The 17,436-nt window shown below is 43.3% G+C and overlaps 1 pseudogene across 1 annotated transcript in view; it reads left to right on the top strand.

Moving 5' to 3' along the window:
* The window catches only part of LOC307067115 (zinc finger protein 541-like), a 32,030-nt pseudogene extending 15,067 nt beyond the window's left edge, over window positions 1–16,963 (top strand). The window contains exons 8-15 of the transcript in view: window positions 9,414–9,477; window positions 10,071–10,213; window positions 10,619–10,722; window positions 11,961–12,036; window positions 12,595–12,683; window positions 16,229–16,369; window positions 16,553–16,734; window positions 16,852–16,963. The product of the transcript in view is annotated as a zinc finger protein 541-like (transcript). The remainder of the gene's footprint in view (window positions 1–9,413; window positions 9,478–10,070; window positions 10,214–10,618; window positions 10,723–11,960; window positions 12,037–12,594; window positions 12,684–16,228; window positions 16,370–16,552; window positions 16,735–16,851) is intronic.
* The last annotated feature ends 473 nt before the right edge of the window (window positions 16,964–17,436 follow it).

The following is a 17,436-nucleotide window of genomic DNA, read 5'->3' as shown; positions in this document are numbered from 1 at the left end:
AACAATGAAATGTAGAAAGACTGCTCCTATCTAGCTCTCTTCCTTCTAACTCTTTTGCTATTATATGTGAGAGACCCAGTAATACCTTACTGGTCATGTTTATTGCTTTATATACTTTTATTTCGTGTAAAAACACTGAGAGAATAAAGGAAAGCAAGCATGATTTATAGAGGTTGTTATATTAACCTTCTTATTTACCATTTCTGATCTCTTCATTTATTCTTGTGGATTTGAGTTACTGTCTGAGGTGATATTCCTTTACTCCAATGCAGCTGTGCTCCTTGTGCAGTTACTGTCACATATATTATATTTCTATATGTTAGAGGCCCACAATACATATTGTTTTATGCAGTTATTTTTTAAGGCACTTAAGAAAAGAAAAGAAATATGTAATCATACTGATTTTTATAGTTACCCATATTTACTAGCGCTTCGCTGTTTTTTTTTTTTTTGGTTTGGATTCAAGTTACCATCTGATGTCATTTGCTTTCAATCTGAAGGACTTTCTTTACTATTTATTTTTATTAGGGATATATAATTCACATACCATACAATTCATCCCTTTAAAGTATAGAATTCAATGGTTTTTAGTATATTCACAGAGCTGAGCAACCATCACTACCATCAGTTTTCAGAAATTTTCATCATCCCCAAAAGAAGCCCTGTACTTATTAGCAGTCCCTCCTTTCCATCCTCCCCATCCCCAGCCATGGGTAATGACTAATCTACTTTGTCTCTATCGATGTGGCTATTCTGCATATTTCCTATGAGTGGAATCATACAGTATGTGGTCCTTTATGAATGCCTTCTTTTAGTTAGCATGATGTTTTTAGGTTTCATCCACGTTGCAGTATGTATCAGTACTTTGTTCCATTTTGCGGGCTGAATAATATTTCACCTTTAATATTTCTTGTAAGACAGGTCTGCCAGCAACAGGTATTCTCAGTTTGTATTTATCTGGGAATGTCTTTATTTTACCTTCATTTTTGCAAGATAATTTGCTGAATATAAGATACTTGGTTGACACTCTTTTACTTTCAGTAATTTGAATATATTATCCCATTGCCTTGTAACCTACATCGTTTCTGTTAAGAAGTTAGCTGTTAATTTTACTGTAGTGCCCTTGTATGTAACAAATTGTTTTTCCCTTTTTGCTTTCAAGATCATATCATTATTTTTGCTTTCCAGATTTTGCCTATGTTATGTCTGGATGTAGATCTCTTTGTGTTAATCTTTCTTGGAGTTTATAGAGTTCGCTGGATATACATATTGTTTTTCATCAACTTTGGGAAATTTTCAGCCATTAATACTTTAAATATTCTGTCTCTTTCTCCCCTCTTTCTGGTACTCCCACTACATATATATTGTTACATTTAATGACATCTCACATTTCTCTGAGGCTCTCTTCACTTTCCTACATTTTTTTTCTCTCTGTTCTTCAGATTTCATAGTCTCCATTGTTCTATCTTCAGGTTTGCTGATCGTTTCTTCTGCCAGCTCAGATCTACTGTTGAGCCTTATTTTGGTTATTGTACTTTTTTAACCCCTGAATTATTTCCATTTGGTTCTTCTTTTTTTTCTTTTTTGACTACATCGCACAGCATGCAGGATCTTAGTTCCTCGACTAGGGATCAAACCCATGCCCCCTGCAGTGGAGGCGTGGAGTCTTAACCACTGGACCGCCAGGGAAATCCACATTTGTTTCTTTTTAAAAAAATAATTTCCATCTCTTCATGGCATTTTCTCTTTGATGAGAAATTTTTATTTTATCTTACTTTAATTCTTTAAGCATGAGAGCCAGGGGAAGAAGAAGCCCCCATCTCCTTGGGTGCACCTACCTGGGTAGAGCTTCCGTTACAAAGAGCTGGGGGCTAGGTGGGTAAAGGTGGGTAAGGGAGTGGGCCATGGCTCCAGTGCCACAGACTCTCACTGTTCTTCCCAAGATTTAGTAGATTTTCTTGAATGAGTATTTCTTAAAATGCTGTATGCCTTTAGGACAACTTGCATAGACTTTGGCTAACTGTTCTTTTTTTTTTTTTTAATGATTTTTATCAGTAAATTTGTTGTTTTGCCGAGTTCCTTACTCTACTTTTTCAGAAGTCTTATCCCCCTTCCATGCAATCTTTTTTTTTAATGCAGATATTTTAACAGATTTATTGAGATATAACTAGCATACAAGAAACTGCACATCTATAAAATAGTATTTTTTTTCCTTTATAACAAATTTAATCAGTTATACATATACATATGTTCCCATATCCCCTCCCTTTTGCGTCTCCCTCCCACCCTCCCTATCCCACCCCTCCAGGCGGTCACAAAGCACCGAGCTGATCTCCCTGTGCTATGCGGCTGCTTCCCACTAGCTATCTACCTTACGTTAGGTAGTGTATATATGTCCATGCCGCTCTTTCACTTTGTCACAGCTTACCGTTCCCCCTCCCCATATCCTCAAGTCCATTCTCTAGTAGGTCTGTGTCTTTATTCCTGTCTTACCCCTATGTTCTTCATGACATTTTTTTTTCTTAAATTCCATATATATGTGTCAGCATACAGTATTTGTCTTTCTCTTTCTGACTTACTTCTCTCTGTATGACAGACTCTAGGTCCATCCACCTCATTACAAATAGCTCAATTTCATTTCTTTTTATGGCTGAGTAATATTCCATTGTATATATGTGCCACATCTTCTTTACCCATTCATCCGATGATGGACACTTAGGTTGTTTCCATCTCCGGGCTATTGTAAATAGGGCTGCTATGAACATTTTGGTACATGTCTCTTTTTGAATTATGGTTTTGTCAGGGTATATGCCCAGTAGTGGGATTGCTGGGTCATATGGTAGTTCTATTTGTAGTTTTTTAAGGAACCTCCATACCGTTCTCCATAGTGGCTGTACCAATTCACATTCCCACCAGCAGTGCAAGAGTGTTCCCTTTTTTCCACACCCTCTCCAGCATTTATTGTTTCTAGATTTTTTGATGATGGCCATTCTGACTGGTGTGAGATGATATCTCATTGTAGTTTTGATTTGCATTTCTCTAATGAGTAAAGATGTTGAGCATCCTTTCATGTGTTTGTTGGCAGTCTGTATATCTTCTGTGGAGAAATGTCTATTTAGGTCTTCTGCCCATTTTTGGATTGGGTTGTTTGTTTTTTTGTTATTGAGCTGCATGAGCTGCTTATAAATTTTGGAGATTAATCCTTTGTCAGTTGCTTCATTTGCAAATATTTTCTCCCATTCTGAGGGTTGTCTTTTGGTCTTGTTTATGGTTTCCTTTGCTGTGCAAAGGCTTTGAAGTTTCATTAGGTCCCATGTGTTTATTTTTGTCTTTATTTCCATTTCTCTAGGAGGTGGGTCCAAAAGGATCTTGCTGTGATTTATGTCATAGAGTGTTCTGCCTATGTTTTCCTCTAAGAGTTTGATAGTGTCTGGCCTTACATTTAGCTCTTTAATCCATTTGGAGCTTATTTTTGTGTATGGTGTTAGGGAGTGATCTAATCTCATACTTTTACATGTCCCTGTCCAGTTTTCCCAGCACCACTTATTGAAGAGACTGTCCTTTCTCCACTGTACATTCCTGCCTCCTTTATCAAAGATAAGGTGACCATATGTGCATGGGTTTATCTCTGGGCTTTCTATCCTGTTCCATTGATCTATCTTTCTGTTTTTGTGCCAGTACCATACTGTCTTGATTACTGTAGCTTTGTAGTATAGTCTGAAGTCAGGGAGCCTGATTCCTCCAGCTCCATTTTTCGTTCTCAAGATTGCTTTGGCTATTCGGGGTCTTTTGTGTTTCCATACAAATTGTGAAATTTTTTGTTCTAGTTCTGTGAAAAATGCCAGTGGTAGTTTGATAGGGATTGCATTGACTCTGTAGATTGCTTTGGGTAGTAGAGTCATTTTCACAATGTTGATTCTTCCAATCCAAGAGCATGGTACATCTCTCCATCTATTTGTATCATCTTTAATTTCTTTCATCAGTGTCTTATAATTTTCTGCATACAGGTCTTTTGTCTCCTCAGGTAGGTTTATTCCTAGATATTTTATTCTTTTTGTTGCAATGGTAAATGGGAGTGTTTCCTTGATTTCACTTTCAGATTTTTCATCATTAGTATATAGGAATGCTAGAGATTTCTGTGCATTAATTTTGTATCCTGCAACTTTACCAAATTCATTGATGAGCTCTAGTAGTTTTCTGGTAGCATCTTTAGGATTCTCTATGTATAGTACCATGTCATCTGCAAACAGTGACAGCTTTACTTCTTCTTTTCCGATTTGGATTCCTTTTATTTCCTTTTCTTCTCTGATTGCTGTGGCTAACACTTCCAAAACTGTGTTGAATAAGAGTGGTGAGAGTGGGCAACCTTGTCTTGTTCCTGATCTTAGTGGAAATGGTTTCAGTTTTTCACCATTGAGGACGATGCTGGCTGTGGGTTTGTCATATATGGCCTTTATTATGTTGAGGAAAGTTCCCTCTATGCCTACTTTCTGCAGGGTTTTTATCATAAATGGGTGTTGAATTTTGTCGAAAGCTTTCTCTGCATCTATTGAGATGATCATATGGTTTTTCTCCTTCAATTTGTTAATATGGTGTATCACGTTGATTGATTTGCGTATATTGAAGAATCCTTGCATTCCTGGAATAAACCCCACTTGATCATGGTGTATGATCCTTTTAATGTGCTGTCGGATTCTGTTTGCTAGTATTTTGTTGAGGATTTTTGCATCTATGTTCATCAGTGATATTGGCCTGTAGTTTTCTTTCTTTGTGACATCTTTGTCTGGTTTTGGTATCAAGGTGATGGTGGCCTCGTAGAATGAGTTTGGGAGTGTTCCTCCCTCTGCTCTATTTTGGAAGAGTTTGAGAAGGCTAGGTGTTAGCTCTTCTCTAAATGCTTGATAGAATTTGCCTGTGAAGCCATCTGGTCCTGGGCTTTTGTTTGTTGGAAGATTTTTTTTTTTTTTTTTTTGCGGTCCACGGGCCTCTCACTGTTGTGGCTTTTCCCGTTGTGGAGCACAGGCTCCGGACGCGCAGGCTCAGCGGCCATGGCTCAAGGGCCCAGCCGCTCCACGGCATGTGGGATCTTCCCGGACCGGGGCATGAACCCGCGTCCCCTGTATCGGCAGGCGGACTCTCAACCACTGCGCCACCAGGGAAGCCCTGTTGGAAGATTTTTAATCACAGTTTCTATTTCAGTGCTAGTGATTGGTCTGTTCATATTTTCTATTTCTTCCTGATTCAGTCTTGGCAGGTTGTGCATTTCTAAGAATTTGTCCATTTCTTCCAGGTTGTCCATTTTATTGGCATAGAGTTGCTTATAGAAATCTCTCATGATCTTTTGTATTTCTGCAGTGTCAGTTGTTCCTTCTCCTTTTTCATTTCTAATTCTATTGATTTGAGTCTTCTCCCTTTTTTTCTTGATGAGTCTGGCTACTGGTTTCTCAATTTTGTTTATCTTCTCAAAGAACCAGCTTTTAGTTTTATTGATCTTTGCTATCGTTTCCTTCATTTCTTTTTCATTTATTTCTGATCTGATTTTTATGATTTCTTTCCTTCTGCTAACTTTGGGATGTTTTTGTTCTTCTTTCTCTAATTGCTTTCGGTGCAAGGTTAGGTTGTTTCTTCGAGATGTTTCCTGTTTCTTAAGGTGGGATTGTATTGCTATAAACTTCCCTCTTAGAACTGCTTTTGCTGCATCCCATAGGTTTTGGGTCGTCGTGTCTCCATTGTCATTTGTTTCTAGGTATTTTTTAATTTCCTCTTTGATTTCTTCAGTGATCACTTCGTTATTAAGTAGTGTATTGTTTAGCCTCCATGTGTTTGTATTTTTTACAGCTCTTTTCCTGTAATTGACATCTAGTCTCATAGCATTGTGGTCGGAAAAGATACTTGATACAATTTCAATTTTCTTAAATTTACCAAGGCTTGATTTGTGACCCAAGATATGATCTATCCTGGAGAATGTTCCATGAGCACTTGAGAAAAATGTGTATTCTGTTGTTTTTGGATGGAATGTCCTATACCTATCAATTAAGTCCATCTTGTTTAATGTATCATTTAAAGCTTGTGTTTCCTTATTTATTTTCATTTTGGATGATCTGTCCATTGGTGAAAGTGGGGTATTAAAGTCCCCTACTATGATTGTGTTACTGTCGATTTCTCCTTTTATGGCTGTTAGTATTTGCCTTATGTATTGAGGTGCTCCTATGTTGGGTGCATAAATATTTACAATTGTTATATCTTCTTCTTGGATCGATCCCTTGATCATTATGTAGTGTCCTTCTTTGTCTCTTCTAGTAGTCTTTATTTTAAAGTCTGTTTTGTCTGATATGGGAATTGCTACTCCAGCTTTCTTTTGGTTTCCATTTGCATAGAATATCTTTTTCCATCCCCTTACTTTCAGTCTGTATGTGTCTCTAGGTCTGAAGTGGGTCTCTTGTAGACAGCATATATATGGGTCTTGTTTTTGTATCCATTCAGCCAATCTGTGTCTTTTGGTGGGAGCATTTAGTCCATTTACATTTAAGGTAATTATCGATATGTATGTTCCTATTCCCATTTTCTTAATTGTTTTGGGTTCGTTATTGTAGGTCTTTTCCTTCTGTTGTGTTTCTTGCCTAGAGAAGTTCCTTTAGCATTTGTTGTAAAGCTGGTTTGGTGGTGCTGAACTCTCTCAGCTTTTGCTTGTCTGTAAACGTTTTAATTTCTCCATCAAATCTGAATGAGATCCTTGCTGGGTAGAGTAATCTTGGTTGCAGGTTTTTCTCCTTCATCACTTTAATTATGTCCTGCCACTCCCTTCTGGCTTGTAGAGTTTCTGCTGAGAGATCAGCTGTTATCCTGATGGGGCTTCCCTTGTGTGTTATTTGTTGTTTTTGCCTTGCTGCTTTCCATATGATTTCTTTGTGTTTAATTTTTGACAGTTTGATTAATATGTGTCTTGGCGTATTTCTCCTTGGATTTATTCTGTATGGGACTCTCTGTGCCTCCTGGACTTGATTAACTATTTCCTTTCCCATATTAGGGAAGTTTTCAACTATAATCTCTTCAAATATTTTCTCAGTCCCTTTCTTTTTCTCTTCTTCTTCTGGAACCCCTATAATTCGAATGTTGGTGCGTTTCATGTTGTCCCAGAGGTCTCTGAGACTTTCCTCTGTTCTTTTCATTCTTTTTTCTTTATTTTGCTCTGCAGCAGTTATTTCCACTATTTTATCTTCCACCTCACTTATCCGTTCTTCTGCCTCAGTTATTCTGCTATTGATCCCATCTAGAGTATTTTTTATTTCATTTATTGTGTTTTTAATCGATGCTTGATTCATCTTTAGTTCTTGTAGGTCCTTGTTAACAGTTTCTTGCATTTTGTCTATTCTATTTCCAAGATTTTGGATCTTGGAAATAGAATCTTGGATCATCTTTACCATCATTATTCTGAATTCTTTTTCAGGTAGACTGCCTATTACCTCTTCATTTGTTAGGTCTGGTGGGTTTTTATCTTGCTCCTTCTCCTGCTGTGTGTTTTTCTGTCTTCTCATTTTGCTTATGTTACTGTGTTTGGGGTCTCCTTTTTGCAGGCTGCAGGTTCGTAGTTCCCGTTGTTTTTGGTGTCTGTCCCCAGTGGCTGAGGTTGGTTTAGTGGGTTGTGTAGGCTTCCTGGTGGAGGGGACTAGTGCCTGTGTTCTGGTGGATGAGGCTGGCGGGGGGGATCTTGTCTTTCTGGTGGGCAGGTCCACGTCTGGTGGTGTGTTTTGGGGTGTCTGCGGACTTTTTGTGATTTTAGGCCACCTCTCTGCTAATGGGTGGCGTTGTGTTCCTGTCTTGCTAGTTGTTTGGCATAGGGTGTCCAGCACTGTAGCTTGCTGGTCGTTGAGTGAAGCTGGGTGCTGGTGTTGAGATGGAGATCTCTGGAAGATTTTCGCCGTTTGATATTATGTGGAGCTGGGAGGTCTCTTGTGGACCAGTGTCCTGAAGTTGGCTCTCCCACCTCAGAGGAACAGCACTGACTCCTGACTCTTCAATTTGGGATGATTTGTTGTCTATTCATGTACTCCACAGATACAGGGTACATCAAGTTGATTGTGGAGCTTTAATCTGCTGCTTCTGAGGCTGCTGGGAGAGGTTTCCCTTTCTCTTCTTTGTTCTCACAGCTCCTGGGTCTCAGCTTTGGATTTGGCCCCGCCTCTGCGTGTAGGTCTCCGGAGGGCGTCTGTTCTTCGCTCGGACAGGACAGGGTTAAAGGAGCAGCCTCTTCGGGGACTCTGGCTCACTGAGGCCGGGCGGGAGGGAGGGGCACGGAGTGCGGGGCGAGCCTTTTGGGAGGTCTGGGGTCTTCTGCCAGCGTTCAGTAGGTGTTCTGTAGGAGTTGTTCCACGTGTAGCTGTATTTCTGGTGTATCTGTGGGGAGGAAGGTGATCTCTGCGTCTTACTCTTCCGCCATCCTACCCGGAAGTTCATAGATTCCTTTTCCATTCCATGCAATCTTTTTATTTTATTTTATTGTGATGTGAACAGTTGATCTGTGATCTGTTCTTTTAACAAAGATTTAAGTGTGCATTACAGTATTGTTGACTATAGGTACAATGTTATACAGCAGATTTCTAGAGCTTGATTCATTGAAACTTTATGCCCATTGATTAGTAACCTCCCCTTTCCCACTCCCCCAACCCCTGGTAACCCCTATTCCACTCTTTGATTCTATCAATATGAATTCAACTACTTTAGGTACGTTATATAAGTGGAGTCATGCCGTATTTCTCTTTCTGTGACTGGCTTATGTCACTTAGTATAATGTCCTCAATGGTCATCCATGTTGTTGCATATTGCAGAATTTCCTTTTAAGGCTAAATGGTATTTCATTGTATGTTTATGTCACATTTCCTTTATGTGCTCATCTGTCAGTGGACATTTAGGTTGTTTCCACATCTTGGCTCTTATGAATAGTGCTGGAGTGAACATGGGAGTTCAGATATCTTTTTGAGGTCTTGAGTGCAGTTCTTTTGGATGAATACCCAGAAGTGGGTTTGCTGCATGATATGGTAGTTCTACTTTTAATTTTTGAGGAAACTCCATACCATGCAATCTTTTTTTTTTGTAATTTTCAATTTTACATTGGATTAGAGTTGATTTACAATGTGTTATTTTCAGGTGTACAGCAATGTGACTTTGTTATACATATTCACATATCTATTCTTTTTTAGATTCTTTTCCCATATAGGTTATTACAGAGCATTGAGTATAGTTCCCTGTGCTATACAGTAGGTCCTCGTTGATGATCTATTTTATATACAGTAGTGTGTGTATACCATGCAATCTTGAAGAGCCTGCTTTTAGCTGCTCTAGAAAGGCAGGCAGAAAGGGCCTCATGGGTCAGTTGTAGCCAGTCTTCTTGAGGCTCTTCTTTGAGTGTTTTCCAGATCACATAGACGGCTCTTTTGGTATCTATGTGGTGAAGGACAACAGCAAGATCAGCACTGAACCGTGAGTTGGAACAGACTTAGAACCTGAGGGTCCTTGCAATGTGGGGATGCTTTTACCCTCCTTGCATTCCAGTGTCGGTTTTTCCCAAGGGAGCCTTCATCACGGGAAAGTCAGGTCTAGATCCAGAGCCTCCCTAGGAGAGAAGTGGTGGATTTTTCCAGGCGTTTCCCCAAAATTCCTTCTGTCCAGACATACCATAGTTGGATCTCTGGGGACAGAATGCCCAGCACCATGGGGTTCTAGAAAGAATTGATGATGGCACAATGAGATACTGTTTTGTAGCTTGGATGTTACCTTGGATACAGAAGAATGCCAGGTATCAGAACATACCTCCCCTGTCCTAGACCCCAAACGCCTGAAGCCAGAAATCTGGCGATAAAGCAAATTGGAGGAAGGAAGGAAGTATCCCTCAAGAGGTCTCTGGAATACCTGCGCGTGTCTACTGGGCTGATGAGCACTCCCTGTGTCTGAGAGATGGCCAAAAGGTGGGTTCCACCTCCCTGCTGAGCTGGGCTCACCGCACATCTCTCTTGTATTTCCCATCTTGGTCACACACATATGTCTTTATGTCCGTGTGTGTGGCCTCATTTCAGACACATCAACATAGGAAGCCAGTTTCAGGCTGAGATCCCAGAGCTCCAGGACAGATCACTGGCTGGAAGTGACGAGCATGTAGCTACTCTGGTCTGGAAGCCATGGGGAGATGTGATGACCAACCCGAAAACACAGGATAGAGGTGGCTGAGACTTTGGGGCCAGGTTCCCGAGGGCCCTCCTCCATCCCCAAGGGTTTTCTCCTCCCAGGTCTCACCTTGAGCAGAAAGCAGTGATCCCCAGGCGGGGGTGGGGTGGGCAGAGATGGCCTTTAGCGCAGGACTGCTTTGCTGTGCTGCAGTCCCTTGCCCCACCTCTCCTCTCACCCAGTAGCTGGGCAGGCCATCCAGAGCAGGTGCCAGGAGCAGGGTTTCTGCCCATCCTCCTTGTCCCTCCCTTCCCTCAGCCTGCTTTTAGCAGAGAGATGGTGGAGATGGTGACAGGAGCCCCCCGCCCCATCTGTGCTTTTGGGGAGGTTTCCTCTCTGGCACTTGCTGACCCTCTGTGTCTCCTCTCCTTCCCTCTGCCGGGCTGCCTGCTGGAAACAGTGACTGAGCTCTTCAACGTGGCCTGCTCCAGCGTGATGCCGGGCGGGGGCACCAACCTGGAGCTCGCTCTGCACTGTCTGCATGAAGCCCAGGGCAACATCCAGGTGAGGTGCAGGCGAGGGTGGGCTCAGAGGAGCTGTGGGAAGCTCCCTGCTCTCTTAGGGCCAGGGGCTCTAGGCGCAAGACACGTGCCTTCTACTTGGGGCTTTGCAGCTCACGAGAACCAAAGGCTGGCCACCCACCCTTCTCCCTGGTCGCTTTGGGACTGGTGGTGCCCTTTTGAACGTAGGGGAAATGCACACATACGGGCTCAATCAGTTATTTATCTGGGGTGACAGCAGAGCACCAGGGTTCCTCCAGCGTTATCTCATCTCAGCGCGGCACTGGGGAGGCGGTGCCTAGCAGAACCAACTCAGGGCCTGCATTAATCTGGTTTATTTACTGAACATTCACTTTTTGATTAAAAATGGTGTATGAAAACCTCTGATGCAACAGAAATGCCTCTGCCTCCTCCAAGGACCCTCCTCACAATCCTGAAGTTTACAAAATGAAGAAGTCCAACTGTGTGTAGTGGGAGAAGAAGTCACGTCACCCGAGTTGGAGACCCTAGAGTCAGGGCTACATGGTGCTTTCTCTCAAGCTGAGAGGCAGTGGCTGGCACGTGGTGGGTGCTCAGCAGAGTAATCAGCACACATTTACTGGGTCCTCCTGATACCTGGTGCTGTCATGGTATCAGGCTGGGGCCAGCTCAGGGGCCCATTCTTGGTGTAATGCTCTGCTGCCACCATCTTGAAATTCTTAATAGTTTCTGAGCACAGGGCCCCGTGTTTCCATTTTGCGCTGGGTCCTGCAAACTGCATAGCTAGTCCTGACCGGGGTTACGCTGTTGAGCAAGACAAATGCCCTCTCTTTGCAGGGCTTACATTTTAGGAGAGTGAGCACATGAAATACATTTTTTAAAAGTGATAGATAATGATTAGTGCTATGAGGACCATAACATGGGTTAGGGCGGGGGCAGTGCCACTCCAAATGCTGCTCCCTGAAGAAATAAGGAGCTTGTGCCAGAATAAGTCCACACACTGTTTCGTCATCAAGTAAATCTCGCTATGAAAAAGGTAACGTCAGCTGCACTCAACAGTCTGCTTAGTGCTGTAGGCAATGTGTCCCAAGTGGTTGACAGCTGGTGGCCAGTCCACAGACCGACCACACTTTGAGTCGCCCTGGGGTAGGGGTGGCTTTAGGGAGGGCTGCACATATTTTCTGAATTAATGAAAGAACCAAGGCCGGCCTTTACCTCACCTTCCCTCCCTCAGAGAGTTGCCCACCACTCCTCTCGTTCCAGGTTGCCCTGGAGACCCTCTTACTGAGAGGACCCCAGAAGCCATGGACTCACCCTCTCGCCAACTATCACTACACAGGTAACGAGCGTGGCTGCCCGCCTGGTTTTGGCCTGGCTGAGGCCCCTGCGAGCCAGTCAGTTTCCATGTCAAGCTCTGCACGTGCCTCCCGGAGTTCTCTTGGGGCCTACACCTGCCCCCCCAGAAGGGCCCGTCCTCTCTGGGGGACTCAGTGGGTGCTGTTCTCTAGTTGGATCCAACCTTCCCCTTTCCACTGGTCCCCTCGTGGGCTCTTCCTGGCCAGAAGGGGGGTGCCAGGTTGGGGTGGGCTCAGGTTTCCCAGTTGAGCACTCCAGCCTTGGAGTCAGGCAAGCAGGGGCCCACGGCTGCCCTTGGCAAGTCTCTTAACCAGAGGAAGCCTCAAGTTGCTGCACCTGTTAAGTGGGGATGGTAATAGCCCCTACCTGCTAAGGTTTTTGTGAGGATTGTGTGAGATAAAGCAAGTAAGGGGCTTAGCAGAAATCTTGGCATATAATTGGCGCTCGGTGGCCTGAAAAAGGAGGGGAGTCTGCACTTCAGCCGTGGCTGTGGTCCCAGAAGGAGAAACATTCTTCCTCCTCTTGGCTGTTTCTCCAATAGGTTCGGACATCTGGACCTCCATGGAGAAGAGGCTCTTTAAGAAGGCGTTCTGTGCCTACAAGAAGGACTTCTACTTGATACACAAGATGGTAAGGCGAACATGGCAGGCTGGTGTAGACAAGGCTCCTTCACACGGCCGAGGCGCTAGAACTGCAGGGCGTGTCAGGGGCGATACTCTGCTCATGCTGTGAACAGTTGACAACTAAATTGCCATTGCTTCGAACAACCTCAAACGGTACAGAAATGAATCCCATGTTCAAAATAAAGCCCTCCAGGCCCCTCCCCACAATCCTACTTCTGACTGATAACCTGACAGGTATTTACTGCCCTTACGGATTTTACACACCTATATGCACTTTCTCAAAAAAGGATGACATCATATACTTAATATCCTGCTGATTATTTTGCTCTTTTTTTAACTTGATGTATGCAAAATTGCACATAATCAAAGTGTAAGATTTAATGTTTTTGACATATTTATACACTTGTAAGACCACCACCATGATCAAGATAATGAGAATATCTGTCACCCCCCAAAGTTCCCTCCTGCCCCTTTGCAACCCTTCCTTCCTGCCACCCAGGTCCCTAGTCAAGTCTTGTCTACTTTCTGTCACTCTACATTAGTTTGCATTTTCTAGAAGTTTATATAAATGGAACAATCATACAGCATGTGATCTGCTTTATCTGGCCTCTTACACTCAACCTAATGATTTTGAGATTCATCTATGTTGTCGTGTGTACCCATACTTCACCCTTTACTGTTGAGGAGTATACCACTGTGTGGACGGACCACCGTTCATTTAATCATCCACCTGTTGGTGTTTTCCAGTTACTGATGACTACAGATAAAGCTGCTCTGCACATTTACATACAAGTCTTTGTACGGACATGTACTGGGTTTTTTTTTTTTTTTTTGCGGACACGGGTTTGGGATTATAAATACCTAGGAGGGGAATGAGGGTAACTTATAGTAGATGTATGTTTAACTTTTGAAGAAACTGCCAAACTGTTTTCCAAAGTGGCTATACCACTTCCCATTCCCACCAGCAGGTTATGAAAGGTCCAGTTGCTCCACACCCTCGTTGACACTTGGTATGCTAAGTCTGTTTAATTTTAGCCATTCTAATGAGTGTACAGTAGCATCTGACTCCATTTTCCTAATGACTAATGATGCTGAGCATCTTTTTTTTTTTTTTGCTATATGTGCACCTTCTCTGGTGAGCTGTCTGTTCATATCTTTTGCCTCTGTTTTTATTGGAGTGTCTGTGGTTTTATTGAGCTGTAGGAGTTCTTATTTTGTTCTGAACAGCAGTCCTTTATCCAGATATATGCTTTGGAAATATTTTCTCCCAATATGCCATTTGTCAGTCTTCTAACAGTGTCTTTTGAAGAAAAGTTTTAAATTTTGCTTAAGCATAACTTACTAGTTTCTCTTTTTTAGACTGTGCTTTTCGTGTTGTATCTAAGAAATCTTTGCCTAACCCAAAGTCACAAAGATTTTCCCCTATGTTTTCTTCTGGAGGTTTTATAGTTTTAGGTTTTATTTCTAGATTTATGATCCATTTTAAGTTTATTTTTGTATGGGGTGCGAGGTGAGTTCATTTTTGCATATGGATGTTTATTCCAATACCTTTTGTTGGAAAGACCATACTTTCTCCACTCAGTTGCTTTTGTACCTTTGTTAAATATCAGTTGGCCATATATATATGCATCTACTTCTGGACCCTGTATTCTGTTCCATTGATCTGTTTGTCTTTTATTAAGCTATTCCCGTACTGTCTTTATTACTGTAGCTTTATTCTAAGTCTTGAAATCAGAAAATGTTAGTCCTTCAACTTTGTTTTTCTTTTTCAAAGTTATTTTTTATATTCTAGATCCTTTTTAATTCCCTATGAATTTTAGAAATAACTTGTCAATTTCAAAATAAATATTCCTGCTAGGAACTTGATTGGTACTGTTTTTGACTCTATAGGTCAACTGGGGAGAGTTGTTACCTTAACAATATTGAGTCTTCTGACTCGTGAACAGGGTATATCTCTCTATTTCAATCTTTAATTTTTCAGCAATGTTTTGAAGTTTTTAGTGTACAGTTGTTGCATACTTTTTGTCAGATTTATTCCTAAGCGCTTGGTTTTTTTCTGTTTCGTTTTTGTGTTTTTTTTTTTGTGGTATGCGGGCCTCTCACCATTGTGGCCTCTCCCGCCGCGGAGCACAGGCTCCGGACGCGCAGGCCCCGGACGCGCAGGCCCAGCGGCCATGGCTCACGGGCCCCGCCGCTCCATGGCACGTGGGATCCCTCCAGGACCGTTGCACGAACTCGTGTCCCTTGCATCGGCAGGCGGACTCTCAACCACTGCGCCACCAGGGAAGCCCAGTACTTGTGTTTTTTATGATGTTATAGAGTTCTTTTTTATTTCAGTTTCCAATGGTTTGTTGCTAGTATGTATAGAAATAAAATTGATTTTTATATTGATCTTGTGTTCTGAAATGTTGCCAAACTAACTTACTAGTTTTGGTAACTTCTTTGTGGATTCCACTGAATTTTCTACATAGACAGTCATATCATCTGCAAATAAAGACACTTTTATTTCTTCCTTTCCAACCTGGATGCCTTTACTTTTTTTCTTGCCTTTTTGCACTCTAGAACCACCAGTACAGTATTGAGTAGAAGTGGTGAGAGTGGAAATCCTTGCCTTGTTCATGATATTTGAGGGGAAACCACTCCACCGTTAGCTGTAGGGATTTTGTAGGTATCATTTCTCAGGTTGAAGAGAAGTTCCTTCTATGCCTATTGTGCTGAGAGTTTACATCAGGAATGGACATTGGATTGTATCAAATGCTTTTTCTGCACCTATCAAGATGCTCATATGATTTCTCTTTTTTAAGTATAATATGATGAATTACATTGATTTTAGATTGTTAAACCAACCTCACGTTTCTGGGATGAGCTCCACTTAGTCATGGTATATTGTCCTTCATATATATATATATATATATATATATATATATATATATATATATATACACATATATATATTGTTGGATTCTGTTCGTTAAAGTTTTGTTTAAAAATTTTCATCTATGTTCATGAGGGACATTGGTCTGTAGCCTTGTTTCCTTGTAATATCTTTGTCTGGCTTTGGTATCAGAGAAATGTTGAACTTACGGACTGAGTTGGGAAGTATTCCTTCCTCTTCAGTTTTTTGGAGGGCTCTGCCTAGCTGTCGCATAAGGCTATGAGGTATCCACCACGTAAGGACACTCTGCTTTAATTAGTCCCTGTCTGTAGACGTGGCTCCACATGATGTCACAGTGAGCGTCCTCGTGTGTACCTTTGTGTGCGTTTTCCTGGAGAGAAGCCTTCCTGGGCCAGCCTTGTTGCTCAGAGCATGCAGAGCTTACGTGGTGTTGACTCTGGTGGCTTCTCTCTGAACTCCTTCATCCCCAGGAGGACTTTGTGATTCTCTTTCCCCCGTAGCAGAGGAGCATACCAAGCCGTAGGGGAGAGACGTTTCAGGAGGGCTTTCAAAAAGTGGCGGCTGGCCCCATGGGGAGGGGATTTAGGGCGTGAAGGCCATCCTCACTGCTACTCCTGAGGCACTGTCCTTAGCCGGTTTCTGTCTTCCTCCACTAGGTCCAGACAAAAACAGTAGCCCAGTGTGTCGAGTTCTACTACATGCAGAAGAAAATGATGGAGTTTGACTGCGGCCGAGCCCCAGTGCCAGAAAAGAGGGTCAAGAGAGAGCTGGGTGAAGCAGACAGGACAGAAGCAAAGGTAGAGGGTCTCGGGGTAGGGCTTCAGGAGTTCAGCACGGATCTGGATGCCCGGTGCCCATCCAAGCTGGGTGGCGGTGGGGGGGTGCACCCCGCGACGTCTGGACGCTCTGGACACCTGCTTCTCCCTTAGAAGGGCGGCGGGGCGGTCAGCACCCTTTCATCACCTCTGCCCACTCTGCAGGTCACTCGTAGCCCTCGGAGGAAACCCAGCCACCGTCCAACCCCCGAATTACAGAGGACTACTGAGAGTTACAGGAGTGAGACCATCCCCAACTCCAGCCCTAACACCGGCTCGAAGCGGACCCCTGAGCTGCCGGGGAGCAGGAAGGGCCAGGGCTTCTTTCCCTGCCGGGAGTGTGAGAGGTACCGCCTTTTCCCTGGATGCTCCCACACCGCCTGCCCTCAGCCCTCTGGGGTGCCCCCCTCAGGGCTACCCGCCTCCCCCTGCTCTGACCCCTGTGTCCTCTGGTGCCTCCTCAGGGTGTTTGGCAAGATCAAGGGTCGGAATGCCCACATGAAGTGGCACCGGCTTCAGGACCACGTGGATCCCACCGTCAGGGCAAGGTGGCCCGTGGAGCCCTTCCAACTGTAGGAGGAGGAGGGCGAGCTAGGGGCTGGCATCGGCCCTCTGCGTGGGCAGCTAGTTGGGACGGGCACCTCCAGCCCTGTTGCATCTCCTTTGTTAGGTTGTTTTTGTACGTTTCTCCTTGTATATATTATTAAATTGGTTTCTAAAGCAGCTGTCTTCTGGCTTCCCTGCCTGTTGATCCAGCGAAGGCTTTTGAGCCCCTGCTGCTCCCAGAAGCCACAGTGACTGAGTCCCTGCCCTGGAGGAGCCTCATACATGAATGCAGCCAGCATTTATCAAGCACCTGCTGTAGCTGTGCCAGACAATGCCCAGTCCACGTGATGGGGACCTAGTGATGGAGGGACAGGACCCTCCCCTCACAGAGCTTACATTTTAGGAGCGGGAAGGTAGGAGTGATAAAGCAGCAAAAAGGTGAGTTTAGATATCTATAGTGCATATGGTTTTGGCCGTAATAACAGAGGAGTCAGCGTAGGTTT

Source organism: Hyperoodon ampullatus (genome assembly GCF_949752795.1).
Source record: "Hyperoodon ampullatus genome assembly, chromosome: 18".
Classification (NCBI taxonomy): domain Eukaryota; kingdom Metazoa; phylum Chordata; class Mammalia; order Artiodactyla; family Ziphiidae; genus Hyperoodon; species Hyperoodon ampullatus.
This window is presented reverse-complemented; position numbering and strand designations above follow the sequence as displayed.